General features: G+C 40.6%; 1 long non-coding RNA gene across 1 annotated transcript in view; it reads right to left on the reverse strand.

Annotated features, from left to right (window-relative positions):
* The window catches only part of LOC110260723, a 437,770-nt gene that overhangs the window by 179,412 nt on the left and 238,934 nt on the right, over positions 1-19,424 (reverse strand). The window lies entirely within an intron of this gene.

Raw genomic sequence — 19,424 nt, forward strand, 5'->3', positions numbered from 1 at the left:
AAAACTGAAAGGTAAAACAGACTTTCAGAAAGGATATCGACTTCCTCAAGACGAATTTATTTAAGAATTTGGAGAACTTAGTTGAAACTAGTTTTTAAAAGCGATCCCTATTTTATAAGCACAAACACACAGCAATTTTTATTACATACACTTATCAAGCAGCAGCAGCATTTATAGACTGGCCCTTTGCCCATTAGATCTTAGTTATTTCTACGGCTTCTTCACAAACATTTAGGAGACGGATGTCTGTTTGCTGACGTCCTTCTGTCAGAATACATTGTTTTAGTAATAACCACAGAGAAAAGGCAGGCTGGGTTAGAACAACCTAGAACAATAGGCTGGCTGTGACAACAGTGACAAGTGACCGTTCTGGCAGGGGAGCTTCTTTACCTTCCATAAAGGCAAACTCTAGAGTAACAAATGTTTGCAGTCTACCTCTAAACAAGCGATTCATTTTCTTTCTTTTTTTTTATTATTCTTTTTTTTTTTTTTCCCACTGTACAGCAAGGGGATCAAGTTATCCTTACATGTATACATTACAATTACAATTACATTTTTTTCCCCGCCCTTTGTTCTGTTGCAACGTGAGTATCTAGACAAAGTTCTCAATGCTACTCAGCAGGATCTCCTTGTAAATCTATTCGAAGTTGTGTCTGATAAGCCCAAGCTCCGGATCCCTCCCACTCCCTCCCCCTCCCATCAGGCAGCCACAAGTCTTTTCTCCAAGTCCATGATTTTCTTTTCTGAGGAGATGGAAGATGTGGTATATATACACAATGGAATACTACTCAGCCATAAAAAAGAATGACATATTGCCATTTGCAGCAACATGGATGGAACTAGAGAATCTCATACTGAGTGAAATGAGCCAGAAAGACAAAGATAAATACCATATGATATCACTTATAACTGGAATCTAATATCCAGCACAAGCGATTCATTTTCAAATCACCAGCATCTAAAAGGGGTATATTTATTTGTTGAATTAATGAATAAATGAATGAATACCCCTGTTCTTCTAAAGTTGTTAGTTTACCTACTCATCTTTGAGCATATGGATTCTTGAAGGCATTCCCAGTCCTGGGGTTCTCTAGGTTGACTGCTCTTAGGAAACCACTTTAAAACTTTCTTCCTGTTTATGTTAACATTGTTCTGTGGTTCAAAAAAAAAAAAAAAGATAAGGGCTTTCAGAACATATTCCTGGCAGAATTTGAGTTAGCAGAATCTCCAAGCTCTATAAAAGGAAGCTTTTGAGAGAATGAGGAATGGCTCTTTTGACTTATATGTCACCTCCTTCAGGAAGCTTCTTTAACCTCCACCTCCCTTTCCCCCATATGTCTATAGCCCTGCCTTCAATGTCCCTTTTGAGGCTCCCTAAATTCCTGTGCCGTCTAGCTATCTTTTATTGACTCCCTTCCTAGACTGTGGACTCAGTGTAGGCAATGGGTGGGAATTTTTCTTGGTACCTTCAGTTTCTGGCATGGAAACTGGTACTTGGTAAGTGTTCAATCAGTGTTAAAGAAATAAATATATGAGTGAACCATGGTACTAATTTTACCTGAGACAGTAGTATATCTAAAGCTAGAAAACATTTGGAATGATTTAAGAGTGGGAAGGTTATTTCTTCTATTTGGAGAAATGATCAAAGAGTTACAGTATGAGAAGAGGCCTCCATATGGTTTTAATTGTCATCTTTCTTTTTTCTCCTACTGATTAAAAATTTAAAAAAAGAGTCCAAGCTAATCTTGGAGACTGGAAGAACTGTGAAAAGGCTGTGAAGCTCTTTTTTAAGACCTTCTAGAAATTCTTGTCAAACCAGGCAAAGCTGCCCCAGGGTTCAGGGTCCTCAGTTCCTTCATGCATCTGTGGACAGCTTGCCTCTTAAAGGCCATGTTTAAGGAGCTCCTCAGAGGCTACTCTGTCAACCTTGCTCTCTCTTCCTGCTAGTTCCACCTGCCCAGCACAAAGCAGGGCCAACTGATACCTTCTTGCTCTGTGGTGGGCTTTCCAGCAAAGGCTAGTATTCCCTCTGCTGCCTCTTTTACACTGGATTCTGACTAAATTGCTGCCAATCTCTTATCCTAGTTATCAAATGTAAGCTCATGAGCCTGATGCACAGTGAGGTCAAACAAACTGAAACACTGCAGTCTGAAGCAGATAAGGGTTTATGGCAAGGCCATGCAAGGAAACAGATGGTTCGTGTGCCCCCAGACTCCAAACTTCCTGAAGGATTTCAGCAAAGCATCTTTAAAGACAAGGTGAGGGAGGGGTGTGGTTGACGATGGCAAACTTCTTGGTGTCAGAATCCTTTGTTCTTGCAGCTGGCCAGATAGGTCAGGTCATGATGTTCCTGTAAACCTCCAATAAAACAAATGCTATTCTCTGTTCTGCAACTTTTTATCTCTATATGAAGAATTCTTAAAGGTCAGAGCCCTAAGAATAGGCTATCCTATATATTTTGGGCTAGAGGCAACATTCTTTTATGAAAGGTTCAGAGCCAGCATGACTAAGCACAGGCAACAGAGCACAAAGGTGAAAATAAAAGAAGCAGATCTAATATGGAGTCAGATTTGTTCTTCCCTGTTACACCCTGAACCCTCTTATTTTCTCTGGCTATCTAGTCCTTTTATTCTATATTCCTTGCAGAGGACACATACCCTGATTTTTCAATGGGACCCCTTGGTTCCTTGTCCATAGATTTCTTCTACCCGAAGAATCTGGCAGGTATCTCTATTTAAAGCAGAGTAAGTCATCCAACAAAGCAGACACTGGAGACCACAAAGGCACCAAGTGCAGAATCTAAGAAAACAATCAGGGTAATGGGAAATCTTGAAAACAGGCAGGAAGACTATGCTTTGGTGAATTAACAGCTGAAACAAAGAATTAGTGTCACAGGGGCCAGGAAGCCAAACAGAGAGCATGAGAAATAGCTACAGGGTTACAGCAACAAGCCCTTACTTCTGCATGAATTCTTTGCTTATGTCAAATAAATTTGTAGTTATGTCCTATTAGTGAAAAGGAAAGCCCAGGAGGATTACTGTTTATGATTTTGAACTGAGATTCTCCACACTTGTGTTCCTCTGTTCTAACCTCTCTGTCTTGATTTCCCGTTCTGTAAAATGGAGCTAATAATGGTACTTACACTAGGAAGTTTTTCTGGGCATTAAATGAGATGATATGAGTAAAGTGTTGGCATACCCCTGTTCAGCAGAAGGCTCTCAATAAGTACTAGTTGTCACCATTATTACAGTGAAGGTAGTAGTGTTTCATGTGACTAGACTAGGTCATGCTGACAGCAATTAAGGTTTTAGTATCTCCCCCCCAAAAATTGAAAAAGCCAACAGAGTAATATTTGCTGATAGGTAGCTCTGAAATGGAAAAATATTAAAAGTTTAGTATTTTATTTGGGATTGTTTTTACAGCTTTACTGAGGCATAATTGGCACACAATAAACTGCATAAAGTATACAACTTGATGAGTTTTGACACATGCATACACTCATAGAGCCATCACTGCAATCAAGATAATGAACATATCCACCTCCCCCAAAAGTCTTCTCATGCCCTTTTATTATTGCTCCCTTCCACTCCTATTCACACCACCCCTTCTGCATCCTCAGGCAATCACTGATCTGCTTTCTGTCACTATAGATTAATTTATACTTTCCTAGAATTTACATAATGGAAATCAGACAGTATTCTTTTTTAAAAATTTTCATTTTGGTCCAGCATCTTTGACTCCCTGTGATTATTTTGAAATTAATCTACATGGTCATTTGTGTCAATAGCTCATTCTTTTTCATTGCTGAGTAGTATTCCATTGCACAGCATGATGTGTTTATCCATTCATCTGCTCATGGATATCTGAGTTGTTTCCACACTTTGGAGTTATTACAAATAAAGCAGCAGTGAACATTCATGGACAAGTCTTTCTATAGACCTCAATGTCCGCTTCTCTTAAGTAAATATCTGGGACAAAAATGGCCAGGTCATACAAGAAGTATAAGCTTAACTTTTAAAGAAACCACTGAACAATGTTCCAAAATGGTTACACCATTTACATTCTTAATAGTCAAAGACATCTTTTGAATTATTTTTATAAGGGTATAAAACAGCCTTGGTTCTTATCTCTATCTGGATCTCCGACTGGTGTCTAGGTCTATGGGCCCTAAGTGCTGACCTTCTTTGGAAACTTAGCCTAATTGTTCTATTGCTCTGGGAGAATAAACTTTTCAAACTGCAAACCTAAAAAATTAAGCAAATCAAATGATAAAAACAAGTATCATAACAACTATTAGGTAAGGCATATATTTGTTTAACTTTAAACTGTCTCTTTTAAGATTCAATACTTCAGCATATGTTGAACAAATCACCCATCAACACTTGTCCCATAGACTTCCGGCCCATCCCTCCAGGTCCCTTGCCACCCTCTCAGACTAAAGAGTCATGATATAGTGCCTAGTTGAATACACTATTCCATATTCTTATTCTTGAAGTTACTTGCATATTTTACCTCTGAGGGTGCCACATGCCCAAAATGCTATTTACATACTGGGATACGGAGAAATTGTCAAGGAAATTTCAAAAAAAAATTCAAACTAACAGCACACTGGGTTGCTCAAAATAATGGTTAATTCCAAAAGGCTAGAAATCTCTGTTCCGAGGCTCTCATATCAAGGGAAAAATCCCAAGTCAAGTGATGCCAACTGGAGGTTTTAATAATAGGACCATCAGTATTCCTGCATTTTTGGCTGGCAGCTGCGAGTATAAAACATACCCCTCTCCCTCCACATCCCCATTCCCACACTCAAATCCCAATCCTCCCTCTCTCTCTCATGGGCTTGGGAACTCTGGTTTCCTAACTGACGGAGGTAAGAGGAGATTTTGGTATGGAAAAAGACCAGGAAACTTGAAGAGGAATATGGAAGGTAAAAGCTTATGAACTGGATTTAAGCAACTTTGGTTAGAGAAGTGGGAGCCAACAGCTATTCAAGAGAGATTTGGTGGAGCTTGGAGTATGTCAGCCTTCTTCAGGTCCAGGACACAAATGCATCGACTCACTGCGAGGCATGAAAACACTACCTGTGAAACCTGAGTATGGGACACTTGGGAAGTGTTCAGAGGCAGCTCCATGGGCAAGGCCATTGGCCTATATAGCAAGAAAGGGACTTCATCAAGTAACTTTGCAGGCAGTGGATGTAGATTGTAGATAACAATAGTGCTAATAGTGATAAAAAGCATAGCTAACATTTATTAAGCTCTGCTGTGTATTAGGTACTGTGCTATGTGTCTTACAGGTATATTCATTGTATCTTCTAGATAAATGCATTGTCCTGGGTTTCAAAAACAAAAGCACAAGAAAGTTAAGTAACTTGCAAAGCCACAAAGCTGGTATGCATTGGAGCCAGAATTAGGTACAGTCAGTCTGCTGCTAGAACCCCTGCTCCCAGGGAAAGGAGACAGAGTGGGAAGGGATTAGATGCATGTGGCCCTGAAGCTGGCAGGCTCTTGTGTGTTGTGTGGGAACATGTGAGGCCTCCTTTATAAATTCCCAGGAATAAGTAGGGTGTTTTCCTAAGAAAGAGGAAAAACAGGTACCTACTGTTACCAGGTCCAAGCTTGTACTGCTCACTGCATGACAGGCCAATAAATCAAGAGATGAATTGCTGAGGCAAGGAAGAGCAACTTTATTTGGAAAGCTAGCAGACTGAGATGGTGGCAGACTAGTGTCCCAAAGAACCATCTTATCCCAGGTTAGAATGCCAGTGTCGTTTATTCTAAAAGTCTGAGATGCTGATTGCTGCAAACTTCTTAGGGTTGGAATCTTTTGTTCTCACAGTTGTCTAATAGGTCTGGTCAAAATATTCTTATAAAACTCCAACAAGAAAATTGTTGTTTCCTGTTCTGCAGCTTTTTATTATACCTTTAAGGGTCAAGCCTGGGAGGCAGAGCCTTGAGAATGAGTTATCCAATACATTTTAGGCTACATGCAACATTATTTTACAAAGGTGCAGAGCCAGCATGCCTAAGCACAGGCAGCACAGCACAAAAGTAAGAGCGAAAGGAATAGATCCAATATGGAGTCAGGTTTGTTCTCTGTCACACTATCACCTAGACATGAGCTGTCCAGCATAGCCATCTGGGCGCCAGAAAAACCTGGTGTCAATTCCCATGGAAGAGCTTAACCATAGAACTGTGTCTGCTGGGGATTGCACTTTATAAAACCACATCACAATTTTAAAAGATGGTGTTTACTGTAGAAGGTTCAATTTGGTCAACTATGAATGTTCCAGAAAATATACATGCAAGTATGATCATCTCAGGTTGACTAACAGCAAGAAGGAGCACTGACTGAAGTAGTTCCTGGAGCGGATGTTCATACACAGCTGACAAGAAAGCAGCTACCTGAGTGTGGCTGAAGTAAAGCTGGGGTAGGAGTCATCAAAAGCTCCTTTCCTGATAAGGATCCCTTTAACCATCGGAGTCAACCACCTCCCAGAGAGATTTGAAGGTTTAGGTGGCTACGGGTTGCTTCAAGGTCTTACAAAGAAATCTGCCTCTGACCTCGGATTGTTTTCCAGCTTCAAGTCCTGACCTCAGGCTCAATGAGGAAGGAAACAATTAAGCTCTGCCAAGACCCAGGAACCAGGCTCCACTTTTACTCCCCTGTGCTTGCCCTTCTGCTTCTGTCTGGCTGGAGTGCTCCCTTTTGGAAACATAATCAAGCACCTCTCCTCCAAAAGGCCTTCCCAACACTCTCCTTGGTCTCAAAATTCCCCCGGCCTACAGCTTTCTGAAGGTCTATTACAGTGGAACATACCAACTTGTTCTCAAGTATTTCTCACTACACTAAGGTAGAAAGTTCTTCTGAGCCAGGAACCCTGTATCATTCACCTCTAGCTCATACAGGACACAGTATATTTTTAGAATGAAGGGTTGGCAATGGGGAGTTGGTAGAAACTTCAACAAAGGAAACCAGACTTATTTGAAATGCTAGCCTTCTTTCTGATTTTGATACCTCCCCCAGGCCAGAATTGCTCCTTCCTCACTACAGGGTTTAGGAACACTGGTAATAATATGTGACAGATGGACACTGTCCTCAGAACATCATCAGCAAGCCCCAGGCCTCAAAGGCACCCAATTGACAGTTCCCATGATGGATGAGATTGCTCAAAAAGGAGAGGCTGGCCAGAGCTGGCAATGCTGGGGCTGATGCAAAGAGACCAGGGCAAATGGGAAACTTAGGGATGTCAGAACAGAGGTTGTCAATGTCATCCCTATCTCTGTTCAGGCACGACTCAGAATTTGAGATATAAGATGAGCCTCTTCTGAAAGTAAGAGTCGGTACCAAAGCTTTGGTACCAACTTTTTGGTACACATGACCAAGAGCTTGGGCATTTTTTGACCTGTTGACATACCTTCAAGAACAGCTTTCTCCATCTCCTTCAAACAGGGCGAAGGGAGAGCAGGAGAATTGTTTCCAAACATATTTTTACTAGCCTCTTTTGACTTTATTCTCTCTGACTGACCAGGGTCTCCACCAGAGTTGTAAGAGCTGTGACTTAACAAATCATTCAAGTTCCAGGATCATTAGAACATGGACTCCTGTGCAGCTTCTAGCTTCTAAGACTATTTTTAAAATGTAAAATACACTGAAAATAAAACTGGTGTTAACATCTAACTTTTTTTTTTTTATAAAAGAGAGTATAGGCCTTCCTAAGAATTATAAAAAAGACCTTGTTGTTAAGTGTGTAGGTGGGGGTTAATTTACCATATTGATTCCTCTGAGACATCCTTTGAGTTACAAATTGACATTAGATTTTCATAGCCCAGAGAGGTCCTATATTAGGGAAAATTTTTTCTATTAAGGCTTAATTCACTAGCTCAACCCTTTAAAAAGTTGATGCCTGAGTTTTTTAGAGCTAGAAACATATCCTAAGCATGGAAGCCTAGGGAGGAGTCTGACCTGCCTGCCACAATGCAGAGTGCAATTGACTAGGGAGAGAGAAACAAACAAAAATCTCTCTCTTGCCTACATTATTTACAGAGAATCATTATCATTATCACAATCCAGATAAAAAGACTTTTGGCTGAGTCCCCAAGATCATCTGCCTTGATAATAAAGGACTTTGCTTCCTCTCCTAGACATCTTCTGTGCCTACCCTTCTCGTTTTTATTATTTCCCTACTAGGACAAATATGCTCACAAAAATATTCCCCAGTTTGGCTCCTCCATAGGGAATTGACCACAGGTCATGGACCATGGAATGACATACTACATTATCATCCAATCAGACAAAAAAAATAATAAACAGGAGGAACTAGCTACGAGGTCTTGAAAGCATAGCCCTCATGGCTAGCTCTGTCTTTGAAGTTTCACTTTTTTATTCAATACTGATGTGGTGTTGTTCTTAGCCTATGACCTGTGTGCCGTCCCCTGCAGATGGTGGAGATCTGAGGACCATTGTTGTTGAGTGTGTTCATTAGATATGAAAAAAGAGACTGTGAATGAATGAAACAAAATGTCAACTCCCTTCAGATTCTTTAAGAATAAAAGCAAACAAGCCCAACACTGAATACTGCTAGGTTTTATGTGTGTTGGGGAACAGAATTAATATCATCTAGTAAATCTATTCTATTAAAGGGAACAAATAAAACAGAAAATGATCTCCAAATTAAGTTTGTTTTTTTTTTTTTTAAATACTGTTTGCCAAATCTAGGTGATATTGCTATATCCTTTTTTAATAAAATAAAATTTGTACCATGTGTATATACCAAGGCCTCCTCATGTGACTCTGAAAGGGATGAAATTCCTCAACAGATGGAGGAAGAATGGATGCCATAGACAGAGATAATCCATATGCTAGAGAACATTGCGAAATAGCTCACTTCATGGAACGGAAAGGTCAGTTGTTAGGATGAAAATTCAAATTCAGCAAGCCCGTCTCTGAGTGTGTGCCATCCTTCATTTATTCTTTCAAATATTTATAGAGGGCCTCCTACCTGCTGACACTGTACTTGGCCCTGCAGATACAGCAGTGAGGAAGAGCAAATCCTTACCCACAAGAAAAGGATAGTCCAGTCTGGGTACAGCTGCCTACTGAGACAGCCTGGGACCTAGGACCTGCCACACTTTGCTGCAGTTACTACTTGGTTGACCTGGAAAAACATCTCCTTGAGCAACAAAATACAAAGAAACTATACGGGACTAAAACTAAATAGGCATGTGTGCAGTTGGGACAAATTATAGACAAGATACAAGAAGACTAAAAAAACCAACTGCTACTTCTGAAGAACCGAGAGCAAAAGCAGGGTGTTGGAATCAAAAGCAAGGTACTAGGCATGCCCCCTGCACACAATAATACCACAAAGGGGTGGGAAGACCACCTAAGCCACCCTCCAGCCCAACCCCTGGACCTCCTCCTACCCTCACCCTGTATGAGGAATCAGCTCTGCTGACTCAGTGAGCAAGTGAGCAAGGAAACCTACGGCTTGTTTTTGCTTCCCCTTCCTTCAGCAGGGGGCCTAATAAAGCCTTGCCTGAATTTTCCTATCTGGCTTCTTATCTATTTCTAAAGATTAGCAAGGCCTAGAACCTTGGACAACAACATTATCACACCCTTGTCACTCTATCTCCTGTGTCACAGATTAAACAAGGAATGTTTATCAGGGATGCATGACACCTGAACCTTACCTTTAAGACTTAGAGCTATTCATTCAGCAGTTCCTTCCTTAATCCTCCACAGGACGGAAAGGTCACATCCGCCTCTGTCCAGGGTCCAGGGCCCACCTCCCACTCCCAGCTGCTCAGACGTTTTCTCCTTGTGCACTTAGCTGCTCCCTGTCTCCATCTAAAGAAAGAGTTTTAACTTTTTTGTTCATGCATTTTGTGTGTGTGTGTGAAAAAGAAAGGGGAGAATATGAAGAAAGTGACTTGGGGCAGAAGGTGGTCAAGGAAAGGGTGAAGAGGATCAGAAAAGGGATAAGTGCCTCACCTCAGAGTTAAACATCCTTTAACAGACAACCTGGGGGACAGATCTGAGAGTGAGAACATGAGACAGACATGCCCTGGCATGCAGGCAGGATGGGACACACCTGAGACACAGGCGTGGAGAAGAAAATGAAGGCAAAGTTTTCAAATGCAGCTCTGGGCTAAATTTATTTATTTATTTATTTATTTTTTTTTTATTTTCCCACTGTACAGCAAGGGGGTCAGGTTATCCTTACATGTATACATTACAATTACAGTTATTCTCCCACCCTTTCTTCTGTTGCAACATGAGGCTCTGGGCTAAATTTAAATTTCTCTTTTAAAGTTATTCAAGAGATGCTAAAAAAAAAACCCAAGTTGTTTTGGGTGCCCTGGTGAAAGACTCGGTGTTGTCCCTGTTGTGGCTTAGGTTCAATCCCTACCCTGGGAAATTCCTTTGTGGTGGGCCTGGCCAGGGAGAGAGAGATGTAGGTAACAATTGGAGTTACCTAACTCCTTTTTTCTTTTTGCCATGCCAGGTGAGGACCAAAGGTTTTCAAGTTAAAAGTCCTTATTCTCATGTTCCAGTTGAAATAGCTAAGGCACAGAGAAATGGAGGCATTCATGGGGTTACAGAGCTATTTAAGGAGGAGTTTCAGACTGGAACCTGGATCTCCGAACCCAAATCTTTGGACTCTTTCCATTAGAAGCAGTCTTTGGAGCCAAAAGGCTTTCATGTGAATCACAGCCTTGCTACTTACTAACCGTGCCTGGATTTCCCTAATGATAGTGTAACAGAGAACAATCCTGACTGCATATTAAGCCTATTCCTTTACTTCTAACCACTGTGCTCTGTTGCCTGTGCTTAGTTACGCTGACCCTACCTTTTGTAAAAGAACGTGGCCTATATGCTGAAATAAACAGGCTGGATCATTCTCAAAGCTCTGACCTTTAAAGGTATAACCCTTTTCTATTCATAGAGATTAAAACAGAAGAGCAATTGTCTTGGAATTTTATAGGAACATTACGACCAGACCTACTGGACAGCTGCAAGAACAAAGGATTTGGGCACCAAGAAGTTTGCAACAACCAGCCACAACCCATCCCCTTTTAGTATAAAATAAGCCTGAATTCCAACTTGGGTAAGATTTTTTTTTTGGATCACTAATCTACCATCTCCTAGGTCTGCTGGCTTTCGGAATAAAGTCATTCTTCCTTGCCCTTGTCTCTTGATTTATTGGCCAGTTGTGCGGTGAGCAGTAGGAGCTTGGACTCTGTAACCAAAGCTACCTCAGAGAGTGGCTGTGAGGATAAACAGATTAATAGATGAGAAAATTTTACAATAGTCCTGATAAACACTCAAGAAATGTAGGCAGCAACAGCAGAAGTGCTAGTTGAGAGTAATAGTAACAGAGCTAGAAATACTGATGGTAGTAAAATTAGTAGAAATCATTTTGCCACAGGACTTGTACTTTGCTGAAAAAAAATTTACAAACTGTGTTATGATTAAACATGTGAATGTTACATGCCACTTAGACTTACCAGAGATACATTATGTTTTTTAAAAATAGTTCATTTCCCTTCTAGAATTATAGCTACAGTCAACTCCTTAGCCACTGTATCAGAATACAGTCTCAAGTGAACAAAGAAAATGGTCTTGTTAAAATTCCATGTTGAAAACAGACCTTAGGGGCTTTGTGACTTGACTATATGAAAAGTAACTCCCCCATCCTGCTTTCCTCAGTAGGATGATGTTCAGAATTCTTATTCTCGATACGTGCAACACACTTTACACTAATTTTTCCCTAGAAAAGAAAAAGGAAATCAGCTCCCTTGTTGGAAACCAAGACCCATAGCTGATAAAGGGTTCATGCTGCCCAGACTCTCCCAACAGTACACACATAAGGAGAAATCTGTTCTTCCTATATGTCTCCTGCAGCTTTAAAAGGTTTAAACAAGCTCCTTCTTGCCACAGGTGCCATTCACAGGGCCTTGGGGAGTAGGCAGCAACCTACTCAGTGTTAGCCCACTGCATATACACTATCTCTTAGAGTCCTCAAAATTCCGTAGCATAGGCATTGCTTATCCCCACAGCAAAGTTGGGGCTCAGAAAAGCCTGAGTGTCTTTCCAAGATGAAAAGCCTTAAAGTCACAAAGCTTGAAAGTGGGAGGGGTTCAAACCCTGACTCTCAATTCAGGCCTCCTTGCAGGGCACCTCAGTTTTGAGGGCTAGAATATCACGCATACATATCCCAGGGAGCTGAGAGACCTCGGCTTTAACCTATTTCTATTCTGGTTCCAAAACACCTGATATTTGTCAAAGATGTTTCTCAGTTACACCTCAAAGGAAACACAAGGGTCAACCACCCTGAACCAATTCCAGCCTAGCTGCAAGTGCAGTGCCTATGCAGAGGAAAACTCAAAGTAACCGAAAGTTGCCTTTGCTTCATTACCATGCTAAGTTCTCCAGCCAAAAATGGGGACGGTGTACCTTGTTCAGTGCTGTGTGCAAGGGAGCCTGAGGGAACCGCACATGCCCAGGCTCTTTCTGTAAATCTCTCCCCTTTCCCCCAGTTTCTGATGATGTACCTGCTTCTTATCCCTTAAAAGTCCGCCTCTTTCCTTCCTTCAGGGAGAAAGGGTTTTTAGAGCACGAGTGCTCCCTTCCCCACTCCCTGTTCAATGAATAAAGTTTCTGCTCTGCTTTGCTGAGCCTGGTACTATTCAATTGGCACAACTGGCATCCGGAAAGGGGTCCATCTGATCCGAGAGGGTCAATTTCAGAAGCATGAGACAGAGCCGGACTTCCACAAAAGTACAAAGACACTATTAGCTTTTAAGCCCTCCCCAGAGAGCTACCCCCCAAGTGCTGGTCTCCTTGCTAGCCTTCATCAAGTTGATTTTCATTCCCAACTTTAGCCCTAAAACATTCCTCCCAGGTTAACATTTTCCTGCAGCCAACCTATTCTATTACAGCTCTTGCAAGTTATTTGATGAACTAATTTGAGTTTTACACCCTCCTCACTCTCCCATCTGGGTAGCATATGTTCATCCGGCTACTGAACATTTATTGAGCAATATCATGTGAAAATATCCTTGCTAGGTATCGACAGTGTAGAGGAAGAATTGAGAAAGCAAGGTCCCTATCTTACAGGAACGTATCATCTGATAAGGGAGCAAAGAGGAGCAGAAATAATCACAGCAGAAAGCACAAAGTGTTCGGGAGCATGACAAATATTAAAAGCACAGTGACTTTTCTGGAGAGAAAGCGTCCCCAACATTTTAAGGCTCAGATTCAGGGACACCACAGATCATGTCGAAAGCAGGTCAACAAAATGTCAGTAAAAATCAGCAATTATGCAAAAAAGGTAGGACACACAAAAAAATCTACTGAATATGTGCAAGGCACACTGCTATGGGAGTTGTACTCTTTCCAGAGATAAAGCTTTTACAGGAAAAAGAAAAAAGGAAACAGAAAAGGTTTTGATATTGATCTAGCAACACTGCCATCCAGAAACAGCAGGTTATTTTGTTCCAAAAATCTATAAGGCAATCAATTCCTGATTAAGAATTGTTTATTATTCTTCATAGAGATGATCTAGCATTTCTACATCCGTACAAACCAACTAATTTCCACTCATTTAATTTTAAAAAGAGATGTCTACTCTACGAGTTTAAAGAACAAAGGATGTACAGAGATTAAGCAGAGATGGTGTCTGAATGGGTGTTACACTCTTTTGTTACGAAAGCATATCGCTCCAGCGCCTCAATCCCATCTTTCTTTTTTAACCCGCCACACTTGAAAAAGTCTGCAGAAATGTGAATCTGGTTTCATGATCATGAAGTATTTTTGAGGCCAATTAGGGGAAACTGATGAAGGATATTAGATACAATGATGCACGTGTAATCACTGATTTATAGATTTCCTCCTCTACCTGCTAATTCATTCCTGCTGATAGTCAGGGTTTTCAAGGTCTTCACTTTTTTTCAGATCCCAATTACTCAATGTAAACAAATGAAGAGGAAGTACGGGTATTCAATGTGATTCATTTGAACAGAAGGTAGGAAACATTAGTATCGATGTAGTCCAGGACTTGCAAGCAAAGCACAACTAAATTTAGCAGCCAGTGATATTGATTTGATTAAAAATGGTTTAAGACTTGTAAATGTCACTAGAACTTAGCAAAATGAATATTATTAAATCCTTCTGGTGATGGGGAAAACTAACAAAGGGATTTGCAGTGGTTTCTGTAATTAATTGCTCTGTCATGATTTATATTAACTTACAGTACAACTCCATTAGCTCAGACCTGTCATCTCTGCTCAAGGAACCACCAAGTAATCACTAGCACATTAAAGAATAAATTAGTTTTTGGCTTGGAGCCTAGTTGTAGAATGTTTCATTTGTGTCTGCTGCAGACATATGTACCTAATAAAGTTGGGACGAATGAGTTAAAGTACATATATATCAATGTCAGCGGGTTATATTTTAGAGACAATACGCTCAGCATTGTTCATTAGGGCTAATGAATCACGGTCTTTCAGCTGCATCACCGTATTGCGCAAATGCCTTCAGGTAAGCTGAGATGCAAAAGATTCCTTGAAAATAGGTACGTCTCCAGAGAGTTTACCCTCTTAGCAGTCTGTGGCCTGTGGTTGTAATAATAGCTTCATGTGGTTTTTGTTAACACTTCATTACCCTAAAGTTGGATAAATTATCCTCCTGCTTCTGCCCTACATGCAAACGCAGAGCCAAAGCCTTAGCTACTATTACTTACCGTAGATTATGGGGATTTGTAAGGTTCTATCAAATCATCTTTGACTTTGATAGTTGGATGATACCTTAAGCAGTGCTTGATAGAAGACTGTTTTACATTTCAAAGAAAGCTCCAATTGCCTTGAGGGTTTGTAGGCTAAAACTTGAACCACTTCCTTTTCATTTCAGGCTCAGGAAAGCTAAATTGGCATTCTGCTGGCCGGGATGATAACTGACACAGAGCAAAACCTGTGGGGCAATATTTATGGAGGCTGTGCCCAGCAAAGCTTGTGGCCCCAAGAGTTCACCCAAATCTGCAAGGCTCCAAGGGCAAAGTCATTTCAGCTCAAAATCTTTGGGCACTACCCAGACGTTCATAATTCGTCCTGGATCATTTCTGCAATTTGAATCATCAGATGTCAGTGACTCCTTCACAGATGCTACGCCTGCAGTGCAAGGAGCTTGCTACACAGGGGCTTCTCCTGCCTGGCTGAATAGAGTGACAAATGTCCAAAATGCAGAAAGACTGCAGCCTTAGCCAGCTGGAAAATGCATACATTATTGAGGATAAAATATGAAGAGTGTGAGTCGATCTGTGAAATATGGGGAAGCTTATTTTTGCTCTTCTAATGTGCTAAGTGATTAGATTTCATATTTACAGTGAGTGGGGCCGATAGCTTTTTCACTTAATTGGAAGAAAACCTGGAAGCCCCCTCTCCCAGCAAAAAAATTATTCTGTGTCCTACATATCATCGTATATCCCCAACTTCGTTATAAATAACGAACAAAGCAAAGAAGTATTTTCTCCTGAAATGAAACACATGTTTCTTGCTTTCTTTCTTTTTTTTTTTTTTTTTTAAATGATGTCAGGAGAGGAAGGAGTAACTTGCCAAGATGAGGAGTGGGGAGGAATGATGATAGGAAGATGGTAATTTAAGTAATGGTTCAAGAGAGATACAAAGTTTTCTGTACAAAAGGAATTACTTCTAAATATTTCTAAATATTGGTTTCAGCTCACTAATAGATAAAGAAGGAAACAGGAAGCCATGAAGTTTTCCAGTTATTCCTGTGAAGTCCTTACGAAAATTTCCCCCTTGTACCCAGACGAGATTTAAAAATAATGTTTGAAATAACTTCTCAGCAAAGTTGTCTCATTTATTTTTACGGAATTTTGTGATGATTTACCTTTAATTCTAACATATCAGCAATTAGATACAAAAAAAATATATCCCCAACTAGACTTCAATAGTAGAACAGCCAGGAATTTAACATTTGTTCAGTTTTTAGTGAAATATTCCACCAAACTAAGGATAAAATGAAAACAGGGGAGGCAAAGAAGGGGGGGGGGATCAGTCAATTCTTTAATCAAATGGATTTGCTTGGCTGATTATTTTTTATGAAATCCCCCCTTATTTTCAGGTCTTTCTTATTTTCCGTTGTTCTTAGAGGCAAGCCAGATGCATTCAGAGAGAATTCACAGACTCGTGTGTAGATGGAATTAAGAGGAGCTACATGTAACACAAAGAGAATCCTTTCCTTAGGCGGTGCTTTGTGATTCCTGCCCTTTTGTTTATGCTTCCCCAAAGGATTTGGAAATATCAAATACAGGTTCTAAATCTATTAGAACAGTAGATTCCCCATGGACAAAAAAGAAGCACATGCAGATCAAACATCCAGATTTTCTAATCTTTCCTGGATGGGTAACACAGAAGCAGCTGTATTGTCCAAACAGTTACAAACACATGGGAGACTCGGAAAGCATTGACAATCCCCTTTTTCATATTCTTTTGTTTGAATCAACTAATCATCTAGATAGAGAAATTAAAATATCATTTTTTTTTCTTGTTTCTCATGGTCTGTTGGCCAGTTTTTGTATGCTGGACAACTTCAAACAAATTATATAGCTTTCTCCCTTTTTTTTCCCTCCACTTTGAGCTCTGGCGGAAGTTTCACATGCAGGGTTGAGCCCCAAGTCCTTCAGTAAAGCAAATGTTTCATTTTCAGCAGAGCCCATATATTCCATTCAGACTCGCTTCTTTCACTTCTAGATGTAAAGAGCAGCTGTGTCTCCCGAGTTGCTAAAGAAGATCCTATGTACAAAGTTAACAAAACACAGCTCGGACAATGGATTTGATCTCTACAGCAGGGAAGCTGTACTTTTCAAATTCAGCTCTTTCGGGCTCCAACAAATTACAGGTCCCTGAAAAGATCTGGTGACCCTTTTTAAGTGTGTTTGTTGAACAAGCTCAGAGGTGACCATATGATTCAGTACAGCGTGTTAACATTTTGCCAAGCACTAGGGTCCAGGAGAGACTATCTATGGACTCTGGGCTCCCTCAGTTGGTGGCACTTATGGGATCCTTTAACTCTGCTCAAATTCTTTATCCAACCAGTTTCCACTGATTAAGGGAACTGTTTAACCCTCCACACCCAGGGCCAGATGCTGATGCTGATATATGGGTACCTTCTCCCTTTCCCCCACAAGATACTCTTTTACCTCCTCAGAATGGTGTATTTAAATATTTGTCCATCATTTATTTGACAGGACAAGAGAAAACATATTTTTATTACCAAACTTAAATAGCCCTGAGTTTACATACTTGGGAGACGTTCAAGTACCTAGAAGATAAATAATAAATAGGTCATTCCTATGGAAGAGCATCATGCCCTCTATGTTAGTCTAGTTCAGGTTTTCCACTGACTTCAGATGATGGGCCTTTGGGGGCTCAGAGTTAGTGGTGAGGTCTATGCAATTTGCTTGTCTTGCCAAAGATATGCAGTAAAGTTAGGTCAAAGGTAGAAAAAGGTACTTATTCCTAATGTGGCAGAATCAGTATTAACTTACATTTTGTTTTCCAATTTGGTATGGTACATGGGAATACTAATTGAATGGTGTTCTGTGTCTAATGTAGTGCACTGATTTTACTGCCTCTTAAATATTGGCACGCTGGCCAGCTTCTTTGGGAAACCCAATCCCTAAAGTGCCTCTGCCTTTCCGTCTTCAAATTCAAGTTGCTCATCCTCTTGAGAGGCGCACTGTAACGGAGCAGGACTCTATGGGGCCTTCCCAGGATAGATGCCTCCCCATATCCTCTGCTTTAGCTCCTCTCAAGTGCCTAGATAATAATATCTCATGCATATTTCTCAAGTTGTTTTACAGATGCTAAAACCACCATCAAAATGGAAAAAATTAACTACTTGATGATCATGAACATGCAGCCCGAGACCTAGTGACACCTAAGGATTGATAATGTCAATCCCTGTGGCACTGCCCTGCTACCTGCCTCACCATCAACCAATTAGAGAATTATGCACAAGCTGATCATGTGTCTCTCCCTCACCTTGCCTTTAAAAAAATGCTCTGCTGAAACCCTTCGGGGAGTTCAGAGGTATGGGGGGCAGGAGCTACCTATTCTCTTTGCATGGCCCTGAAATAAATCTCTTTCTGCTCCACATCCCAAGGTTTCAGTTTGTTTGGTCTCATGTGTCAGGCACACAGAGCTGTGTTCAGTAACAGGCCTTTTCCTTATTAGCAAAAGAGGCACAATAGTCCCTCTTGGAGAAATAAATCCTACTGCATATTTATTTCCATATATTACTACTAATTGATATAGGTTTTTCAGCTCTTTTTGTGAACCCACAAGAGATTGAATTCTGCCTTCTCTATTCTCCGCCATAGTCAGCTTGGGCTCTGGAACTTTACCTAAGTTTCCTCTGGGCAGGAAATAAAGATTACTTGAAGTGATAATTCAATGAAGATTAAATTTGAATACAGTGACAAGCAAGTGCCCCACTTTCACATTCAACATCTCCATCTTTACTCACATTTCTACATTTTCTACAAATTTGCATTTGCATGTATAAATGCTGGCTTAGACAAGGCTCTAGAAGAGGTATCCTGTTGGAATCAAAATTGCCTCAGGTGGTATTAAAAGCAGCTCTTGTGCCCCTTTCCTGTTTGCCCATTCTGTTCCCCTCTACCCTTAAAATAACCTAATTATAGGCATGAGATCACTAGGCAATTTAACCTAACTCCTGACTTAATGTTCTCCTGAATGCACCCCATGCCTTGCCTAACCTGTTGATTTTTCACAGATAAAAAGAAGGATGAAGAACTAAGCAGTTAAAAAATGACTAGCTGTCTAACCCTAACAGCCCCCTTAGCAACCCTGCAGACAGATCACACGGTCAAGATAGCACCTGAAGAGAGTCAGCCAGTCTGCATACAATGGAGAAAGTTCAGAACCCAACCTCCCGCCTTGATGATTCAATGAGATTCCTCCCCCCATTTTTCCTTTTAAAAGCTGTCATGGCTGAGCAGATTCTTCAGAGTTGGTCCCTAGACACGAGTTCACCTTTTCCCCAAGATTGCTGGCTTTTCTGATGAAAGCACCTTTCCTTTCTACTCCACACCCAGAGCCTCTGGAATTATTGGCTTTTGAGCAGCAAGCAGCTCAACCCTAGTTCAGTAACACTGCAATGTCAGGTAAAATGTTTGCTGTTTTATAGAGCTAAAAAAAAAAAAAAAAAAAAAAAAAAACCTATCCTTGAGGCATCTTTATGCTTCATACAATGGAAAATTAGTGCCCTTTGTATGGAGTTAATAGTAATTTGATGGCATTAAGCTCAGAAAATTTCAAACCAAACAGAATCTGTTTCAAAATACAGATTCATGAAGAAGGGTAATAAAATTACTTATA

The sequence above is a fragment of the Sus scrofa genome, chromosome 5, assembly GCF_000003025.6.
Source record: "Sus scrofa isolate TJ Tabasco breed Duroc chromosome 5, Sscrofa11.1, whole genome shotgun sequence".
Lineage (NCBI taxonomy): Eukaryota > Metazoa > Chordata > Mammalia > Artiodactyla > Suidae > Sus > Sus scrofa.